Source organism: Triturus cristatus, chromosome 11 (genome assembly GCF_964204655.1).
Source record: "Triturus cristatus chromosome 11, aTriCri1.1, whole genome shotgun sequence".
Taxonomy (NCBI): domain Eukaryota; kingdom Metazoa; phylum Chordata; class Amphibia; order Caudata; family Salamandridae; genus Triturus; species Triturus cristatus.
In genome coordinates, this window is record NC_140594.1 from 393,255,977 (window position 1) to 393,265,746 (window position 9,770).

The 9,770-nt window shown below is 42.1% G+C and overlaps 1 pseudogene; it reads right to left on the reverse strand.

Moving 5' to 3' along the window:
- Positions 1-5,955: 5,955 nt before the first annotated feature.
- LOC146784260 (ribonuclease P protein subunit p20-like) lies at positions 5,956-6,405 on the reverse strand (annotated as a pseudogene).
- Positions 6,406-9,770: the final 3,365 nt, after the last annotated feature.

A 9,770-nucleotide genomic window follows, 5' to 3' on the forward strand; every position in this document is an offset into this window, starting at 1 on the left:
TTAAAGGTAATGGGTGAGGGTGGCTTCATCACAGCACACTTGCAACTCCAATCCGGCAATAACACGTGTCTAAGAGTAAGACACTGGGGCTGAATTAGTCAATCAGACACAAACAAATAAAATTAAATAATGTTCCCTTAGCAACATCTTTTTTTTTGCGGTCAAAGTAGAACAGCGATAGAGATAGAACGTTCTATGGATGTTGGCCCAGGTATAGTAGTCAGGAAAGTAGAGCTCGTCCTCGAACTCAAGTGGTTCGACCAGAAGTAGGTCAGTTAATACACTACTTCCATGACCTGGGTCTCCCTCATCTTCCTCCCGTCGTTCTTCAGGTATGGAGTAATCCGGTGGTATAAAGTGCTGATTCATTTTATTCATGGTTAATCTCTCCCAGCTTTCGGGTGTGAGACTGGTCCTTCTTACTGTGACAACAGCAACAGCAGCACTGAAAAAATGCTCAGCAGAGATATTGGCTACTGGGCAAGCCCAATAGTTTATTGCCAGCCTACTAAGCACTCGCCATTGGCACCTCTTCCCATACCAATACAACAATGGGTTTTGATCAAGGTAGACCTCTGTTGGGTCATCCAGATAGGCCGGAACCATCCACTCAATGGTCATTGGTGCTCCACTTTGCTCGACCTCTATTGCCTTCGCCTCTGCACTGGACCTAAGCTCTGCCAGTAGAAACGATACATTTGCAGAATTTGGGGCTGATGCTCCTGTTCTTGTTGTTGATGGCGTTCTTGTTGTTCATTTTGGCTGCTGTGCGCCACCAGCACTCCCCTCAGGCTTTGAACTTGAAGACTGCCCTGCAGAGCTTGTGCCCTGGAGAAGTGGGCATATAATTCCTGGCTGTTTTTTTCTAGCTCACTGGCATGCTCAGCAATCCCTGTTTTGTATTCTGCAACATACCAGTCTGAAAAAGGAATTCAAGTGGACAGTAATGGTTTGTACAGTGGATCAAGAATTGTGGCACAGATGTAATGTTTGGATGATGCAATGTCTCTTTCTACCCTTGCATTAACAGATATGTGAAGGACTAAGCTCTCCACCAACTCATACACATCTTATTTTCCTCCACACCTGCATACTTTGCAGACACCTCCTTTAGCTGTTCTTGTAGCATGTGCAACAATGGGATAGCTAGCCCCATGGTACTGTCCTCCTTGCTGACTTCCCATGTGAACATCTCAAAAGGAAGCAGCATCTCTATCAGGCATTTGACTAGGCCCCATTGGTCCATCTAAATAATCATACCTTTCACAGTTGCATCCCCTCTTTGCATGACGTATCCATTGATCTGTCTATACTGCTCAAACAGACAGTCAAGCATGTAATACGTCGGGTTCCAACGTGTTGGCACCTCCTGTATGAGTGCTTTAACTAGCATTCTATTATCATGCTGATTGACCCTCAGCTGTTTCCAGGCTTCAAATGAATGGCAGATTCTCCAGCAGTTGGACAATAAGTTGCTTGCTTGGTCTTCTTTTTTCAGAAAGTCCTGTACAATGATGTTGCTGCAGTGCACCAAACACAGGACCATGTAACAGCCACCATTGGCCATGGCCTTAACTCTATTACTGCCATTGTCCATGGCAACAAATCCAATGTTACGTCCTCTTAGTCACAGCCATTCAAAAGACCTTGTTGTTAAAGCCTTCCAAAATATTTGCAGCAGTATCGGGTTTCTCCATGGCAAACATGGCTACTGTTGCATGCTTCTGAGCGCCACTACAAATCTCAACAGTGTCAGCACCTGCAGATATCTTTTCTCTAACCCCCACAAAAGAGATCCAGTGCGCAGTGATGCACATGTAATCAGTGGTTTGGCTAATGGTCCACATGTCTGTCGTCAGGTGAATAGTGTGATCAGCACTCTGGGGCAAAGCTTGTCCAAGCATTTCCAGCACATCGTGATGTAGCGCTGGAACAGCAACACTGGGAAATAGGACCGGCTTGTAAACTTCTATTTCGGGCAGATAGCTGCCACAAATTCAAGAAAGCCCACCCTTTCCACATAAGAAAAAGGGAGGAGGTCCAGTGCTAACATTTTAGCCAGCTTTGCATTGTACAAACGTGCCTTTCGGGTGGTTGCACCCATAGTGCTCCTCCTACCTAAACATGCCAGGATTAGAAGCCTGAATTTTTTTCTTTTCTGGTGCCACTGATGCAGTTGACTTCTTGAGAGCAGATGTTGGTTAGCTTAATGTGCATTTTAGCAGGGTAGTTGCTTTACTCTCTTGCCTTGGCGTCTCGATCTGAGTCTTGTGCCATTGCAATGTTGCTGATGTAGGGGATACCACTGCACTGCTGGGGACAGGGCTGCTTTGTATAACTAAAATGTCTTCCTCTTCCTCACTTTCCACTGTGATCGTATCGGATTCCCTGCTCAGCCTTTCGCGCCCTTCACCAACATCATTTGCAGTTTTTTGGCCACTGAGGTACACCTCCTACTGGCTTGTGTGGTGTTTTCTCAAATGGATTGTTTGGCCTTCGGTACCATAGTTTGTACCAAGCTTACCCCGACTAACACTTGCTCCACAAATGGAGCATATGGCAAGATTCAACTCCTTCTTGCTACCCGTAAAGAAGTCCCAAACTAGGAGGTCAACTTTCTGACACTGGTGCCGCTGCCAATGGCAGATAAACTTGAGGTAGGGGGGCGTTTTGACGTTTGACTCTCTGCAGTACCTACTTCTACAAAGGTGGTTGTGGATGTAGGTCGCTGATTTTAAATATGGCAGCTGGTGGTGGTGGTATCTGTGGTGCCACATCTCTCACAGCAAGTTGGGATGGGGTAACGTCAGTTCCACTGGGACTGGGCTAACATCCATGATGACTGGCTCTTTGTAATTCTCCTCTTCTACATCTGCATCCATATCTCTAAGGCTTTCAGGAACCTTCCTTTTCCATAGCCTCTCATGGCTTGTCTCACTCTCAGAGTGAGGCAGGATACAAGTGTTGTCTAGATCATCAGAAGGGGGTTTGGAAAAGAAGATGGTGCACTAACCCTCCTTTTTCTTGCTAGAGATCTGAAAGACAATGGATCTTCCGAAATAGTGGCTTCCTCTACTTCATCAGCATGAAGTTCACGCTCCTGAACAGCTTCCTTCTTACGGGAGGAACTACTATTGGTAGTTGCGGCTATTGTTGTTTGTTCACTTCTCTGAGTTTCCTGCAACAATTGGGTACTACTTTGCGATAGAGATAAGTCAATTTCAATGTTACTTCTCATCAGTGTTGCCGTGATTAGACTGGCTGCCTCTGTGACAAACATGGGCTTGGGACTAGGTTGGGGTGGGCCAGCTGATGCAAGGGTGCTGCTCCCAGCTTGCTCCCTATAGGCAGACACAGGTTTTTTGCCCCCAAAAAGGTCTGTGTCGACATGCCAGTGGTGGTAAGCTTCTTCTTCTTCTCACTAGTCACTTTCTTGGTAGCACCTTTCGTTGTGGTTATCTTGAAGCTGTTAGTCAGCAGTGGCACTTAGCGTCACAAGTTGAAGAGATGTCTGTGATGTGTGGTCACCCGTCACGTCGTGCACAGGCCTTCTGTATGGCATACTGTGTCATGCACCTAAAAGCAAAGAAGCAAGAAGAACATCAGTGAAATGCTGCATTGGTGCAGTTCAATTAGTAATACAAACAAACAATATCATTTAGTGTGGTCACTGATTGCTTAGGTTATTATAAATAATTAACAATGCAGTGTATCCATTCGTAAAACCACACCTTTCATGGTGTACACTCAGGAAGGGTAAGAAAGATCCTCAACAACATACAAATGTAACTGTTTGCTTTAAGTGCATCATGTGGGATGTTGCACTCAGGGAGGTGCAGCTGACAAATGGCAATGGAATGATCCTTAGACAATAAATGCTGTTATGCACTTATAACAGACATGGTGTTGATTCATTGGTGCCAGATGTTATAAAAATGGGTTAAAAAAATCTAAAAATAGCGAAAATGAAATTTAAAAAATAAACAATTAATAAATAAATAATATATATTTTAAAATGTAGAAAATAAATACATTAAATTAAAAAACTAAAATGGAAAAGAATTAAAATTAGTTTTTTATAAATAATAGCAGTTTAATGAATTTTAATTCATTAAACTGCTATCTCATTGCACAACCATCCATGTAAGCATATGGCAAAGGTCCACACTGGCTGGACGCACAAACTGGCTATCTGCCGTTGCCACATGGTCATCAACAACAACACTGAGCAAGAAGACATTGGGAACAAAGAGAAGACATGCAGGCCTATGGCAAAAGCACACTGGCTGCCTACACAAAATGGCCACGACTGATCACATGGTGAACCAGCAAGCAAGGAGGCATGGCCACAACAGAATGATAGAAGGACAACACATGTAGGCATATGGCAAAAGCACACTGGATGCCTACGCAAAATGGCTGCCAGCCACATGATCAAACAGCAAGCAGGGAGGCATTGGGAACAAAGAGAAGACATTCAGGCCTGTGGCTAAAGCACACTGGTTGGCTACACAAAATGGCCACCAGCCACATGATCACAACAACAAGCAGGAGGCCTGGAAAACAAAGAACACATGCAGGCCTATGGACACTGACTATGCAAAATTGCCCCTGTCCACAAGGGGAACAAGGACAAATGGTTGACCTATGGCAAACACACTCACTCACTGGCCAAACAAAGGAGGCATGGTAAAGGCTACACAGTATTAATTCAGCAATGCCAAAAACAAAAATTAACAGGGCAAAACATGTTTACAAGTTACAACAACACACATCCTCCAAAGATATTACAACCCCATATACACTGTTTGTAGGGGTAAACAAAATGCAATATCACAAAAAAATAACTTTTTGTATTTTAATCCAAATCCATCCATGGGCTAAATGATGGTTCAATTCAACAGGCACCATAGAAACAGTAGCCTCATGTACCCATGAATAGCACTGGGCCTACTGGCTGGAAGGCCCATTGGCAGACTGGGCCACATAGTGAATTAAATCAATAATACAAGTTTTTTAAAAACATGGAGAAAATGTAGTGAACTGTGGAACATTTTTCCGTTAGAAAAGAAGAAAAATGACTTGCAAAGAAATAACTAGACCCCTACTGACACAACAGGCCACCCACCACAATACATTTTAAAAATCGATTAAAAGTACAAATAAATCCCAGGGCATGGCCCCAATCAAACAAACACCAGTTTTTTAACTTACTTGTGAAATCATAAATACAAATTCCTTAATTCCAATGGAATATGCAGCAGATACAAAGAGTGATCCTTCCAGCTCCAAATCCAAATGAAAAGTGACCACGAGATGGATAAAGCACAGGGAGAAGCCTGCTGGACAGGAACAGGAAGTTGGAGACTCCGGGGGACTTACTTCCAGATGGAAAAATATCAAAAGAAAAAAAGGACTCCTTGCACAAAGAAAACAAGGGGATCACGTATGTCAGAAAACAGCGAGCCAGAATGACATTGATCCAGCGCGAACCCAATATATTGATCAGGGATGAATATTGAATAAAGCACATACTTTGGCCCATACTCATTCACCCAAAATCCTTGATGCACTAGGGTCAAGTTTGTTAACTTTGCCTCAGTTTTACTCTCGCTATTCAGGTTAAAACCTTAAACATTTATATATTTGCGTAATCTGAAATAATCCTGATCAACTTTATTGTTTTTCAGAGTTTTATATAGCGCAAACTTGACCCGAATCGGGTATCAGAATGCTTTAAATAGCACCAGTTACGTTCCATGAGGACACACATTCATTTTTGTTAGGCACGAAGAGATTAAGTGATTTGCCCAGAATCAGCATCATTGCCGAGACTCGAACCCAGTTCCCCAGATTCGAGGTCGACCGCCCTAGCCGTTAGGCCAACTCCTCTCCCCAATACATTTTACATGAATCTTTTCTGACATGGACAGGTTGACATCAAAAGCAAAACAATCACAGTCTTTCCTGCACACCTCTGGTATTGGGAAGCTCCCGAAATACTTTAATATGGATAGCAGAGTTGTTCCGTGTTCTGGCCATGGGCTTGCCCTGATCCACCTCAGGTTATGGATCGTCCACAAGCTCCACAGTAGAGGTACTGACAGCTACCTGGAGAGCACCAAAACTGTTAGCCTCTAGCTGCAGGGCTATGTTTATGGCACGATTTATGGCAAGTCCCAAGCCGTGGATGCAGATGTCATTGAAGTTTCCACAGTTCAGAAGCTTCTGGCAGCGCCTGAGCTGGGCTTTGAGGTCAGTCTTCATGCTGACATAGACGTCATTCTTGTGGCGTGGGAGCTTGTGGGGCAGATGCTTGCGCAGAGTGTACTCCACCTGGTCCAGCTCCATCTCGGAGGCGCTGGCAGTCTTGGGCTCTGGGAAAGATGCATAGTTTTCTGGCATGTTTGAGGCCTGGAACCGGGAGACAGTGGACTCACTCCGTGACCGGCTCTGCACTGAGAAGGTGCTGTAGGAAGGCGGGGACGCGATAGGCACTCCTTGGGGCACTGCGGCTTCTGCTGCCAGCATCTGCGGGCACTCCCACGGAGGCAGGTGACTTCGGTACCTCTGAGGTAACCCGCCTGCTGCCCGGCTCTGACTCTGCCAGAGCCTGCTGTCAGTGAGGCGCTAGAATACTTCAAACTAAGGGAGCCGCTTACGGTCGATGGACCAACTAGTTGAAGAGTTTATGGCAATGGAAATTCTAATAAAAACATTTAATAAATGAAACTGACTAAATAATCACAGACTCTTGGTGGGATTTAATAATTTTATCTAGTAATTAAATGCTCATATCGATTATTACATAAATTCAAATGCTGGAAACATCATGAGAGAGAGCAAAACTTAAACATCACAATAACGGAACTATTATTTCAAATATACGTTGCAAAAGAGCGGACAGATGGTGACACATTAGATACAGGTAAAATATATCATTTAAGCTGTCATAACAGAGGGATAGATGAAGAGACAGAAGATACAGAAACAAGAAATATGACTGCAAAATTATTCTGCAATACTAGATTAGATAAAATACAAACCCAAGGGATCTGTAAGGGGAAACCAACACCCAGGCCTAGGTAGCAGTGGGGACCCCTGGACCAAGAGTCAGGGATCAAAGACTCAGGAATCAGGACAGTGACAGAACAGGAACAGCTAATCCTCTCTGCAACCCGACGATCAGCGGCGCAGCCCTCACTCGGACACCTTCAGCCTATGCGACCTGCAGCAGCTCTAACCACAGCCCCAAAGCACCTATTCTTATACCCTAAAATTACATGCCTGTTCCACAGTAGTTGCTAAGTCCATACTTTGTAGCGAAGGGATTGGTTGAGTTCTGGGGGTGGGATGTCATCCCATGGTGAAATCATTCTACTCTTGACTACACTATTGTTCTAAAAAAAAATTTATACTGTCATCAATTCAGCTTCTCTCTCACGAGTACATATGCAACATTTTATTGTACATTTAATATTCTCAACAACTTGAGTCCCTTTCTCATGAAGACACTGGCGTTGGCCGCTTGACAAATGTTCTGTCCTTCACCAGGTTACGCTTTCTCAACCTGGTCAGCAGTTCAGTCATGTGGTCACATGGTTTCCTTGCGCTCACAATTTCACCCTCCCATTCTGTGGTCAATTTAATAAAATGGAGGATTCGTCCTTTACTGAAAGAATGGAAAACAAACATTTATTAATTACGTGATAATGTATTTTCAGTGTTTACCGCCCTCCTTAACTCTACTTTATGTTATTGGTTTTCCTAGCATAGCATAAGCAGAAAAGCAGCATTATTTTATTAGGAAGAAGCAACACACATCATGCCTTTTACTACTTACAGATGCGCCCTTGCCATGCAAACCTTCTTAATTCATTCTACACACAAGATTATTACATTTCTGGTTATTTACTCATTACATTTTGGTTAGTTCATGCATTTTGCAAAGCAAGCTTCCCACGTGTAGTGTATTTGTGCGCATAAATCATTCTACCACTACTGACTGTTAGTACATGTTATAGGGGTATTTCATTGAGCAGGTTTCCTTCATGAAATCCTGCTCCATCAATCCCCCCTCTGATGGCTTTTATGAGCCATCATAAATACTCACCATACCGAGTGCCACCTTTTTAATTTATCTAGATCTTACTTTTTTTCTCTTCTTTTATGGCACGCTCATCTAGCTTTTTCAGCCTCTCAATATATTCTTCATTTAGCTCCTCTAATTCTATCTCTTCTCTCTTTCTTTTTATTCCCTTTGTTTTATTATTTTTGTCTGTTAAATCTTTTCTTTCTTTTATGCATTTACAACACTTATATGCTGTTAAGATCACTAGAGCTACTACTGCTACAGAAAGTATTGGGATTATTATTTTGCTAATAAACTACTTCCCAAGTTTGAAAACCACATACTTACCGCATAGAAACACTTACCAAGTTTCTCCCAAACACCGTCAACCTCCAGTTGGGTTAAATCTTTATGTAATTGTGTAATATTTCTAATATATCCTTCTATCCCTTCACTTTTATCCGGGATATAAGTACAGCTTTCAACATGCCACAGACTCCACCCTCTTTTGCCAAAAGAATGTCAAGAGCAAGTCGATTTTGCAAAACCATTGATCTGATTGCCACCATTTCGGTATCAATCATCAAGAAACCACCAGCAGTATCTGCTGATAAACGATCAACCTCTGTGGACAATTTTTGAATTTTGTGCGAATTCAAAACAACACCAACTGAGGGTATCAGTGCACCAAAAATATCACCAACTATTTCTGAAAAACTTGCTCTCTTACTACGTATTAGTCCTTGTTTTATTTCATTGACACTATTGTCCTCAAGGTCTACTTGGTAAATATTTGGGAAAAACAATCCCAAAATACCAGCTCCCAATGTGCAGGTAACCTTTAATAGGCTTTCTTGCCACACACATTATATATCCCAGGGAATACAGGATCCATTCCATCCTTTAATCCCCATCCTCCAGTATTTTTAAAAGTATGCTCAGATTCACTAGTGCCAATGAAATAATTGTTATTTAGTCTTTGATCCAAATAAACATAGTTCCCCTTTCTGTGACCAGTCCAGGGACATCGCAGTATATGTCTCACCCTTCTCATAATTCCCCTCTCTAAATGCCCAAGGTGGTGCCTGTGATTTATGTTCATCAGCCTTCTTCTAGAAACATACATTTCTATTTTCTACCATGTCTAGAAATAGCTTTTCTTCAATATGCAAGCTACACGTTAAATTGTTCTTATAGGCATGGTCTACATCTAATGGTTTAGTAATATGGAAGAATTCTCCCATATAGCGTGCATTTTTACCACTAATTACTTTATTTAATTCACAATTGGCACTTCTGAAAATACTAAATCCATATCAGTATATTGATATTCTAGTTTATCTGTCATGTAAAATGGGCTGGTAAGGACAATACATGACACACCATATGTTAGTGAAAGGTGATGGTAGGTTATACCTTTGCTGGAGCAGGTAGTACAAAATTTTGTATACCCCCCCATTCTGCATGTTTATATTAATCCAAATAATCAATTAACTGTAATATTATTAATCTGTTTGAAGTGATAACTCACCAACTATATTAACAAGAGAAATACACATGGGAAATTGCACTTTGCATGGCTATATTAATTGTGAATTAACTAGTGTACGCATATTAATAGTAGAAAATTAGAATATTATATGTTATATGTTGCTTTAAGTGATGTATTTGTGATTTGTGCTTTATTTAGTAAGTATAA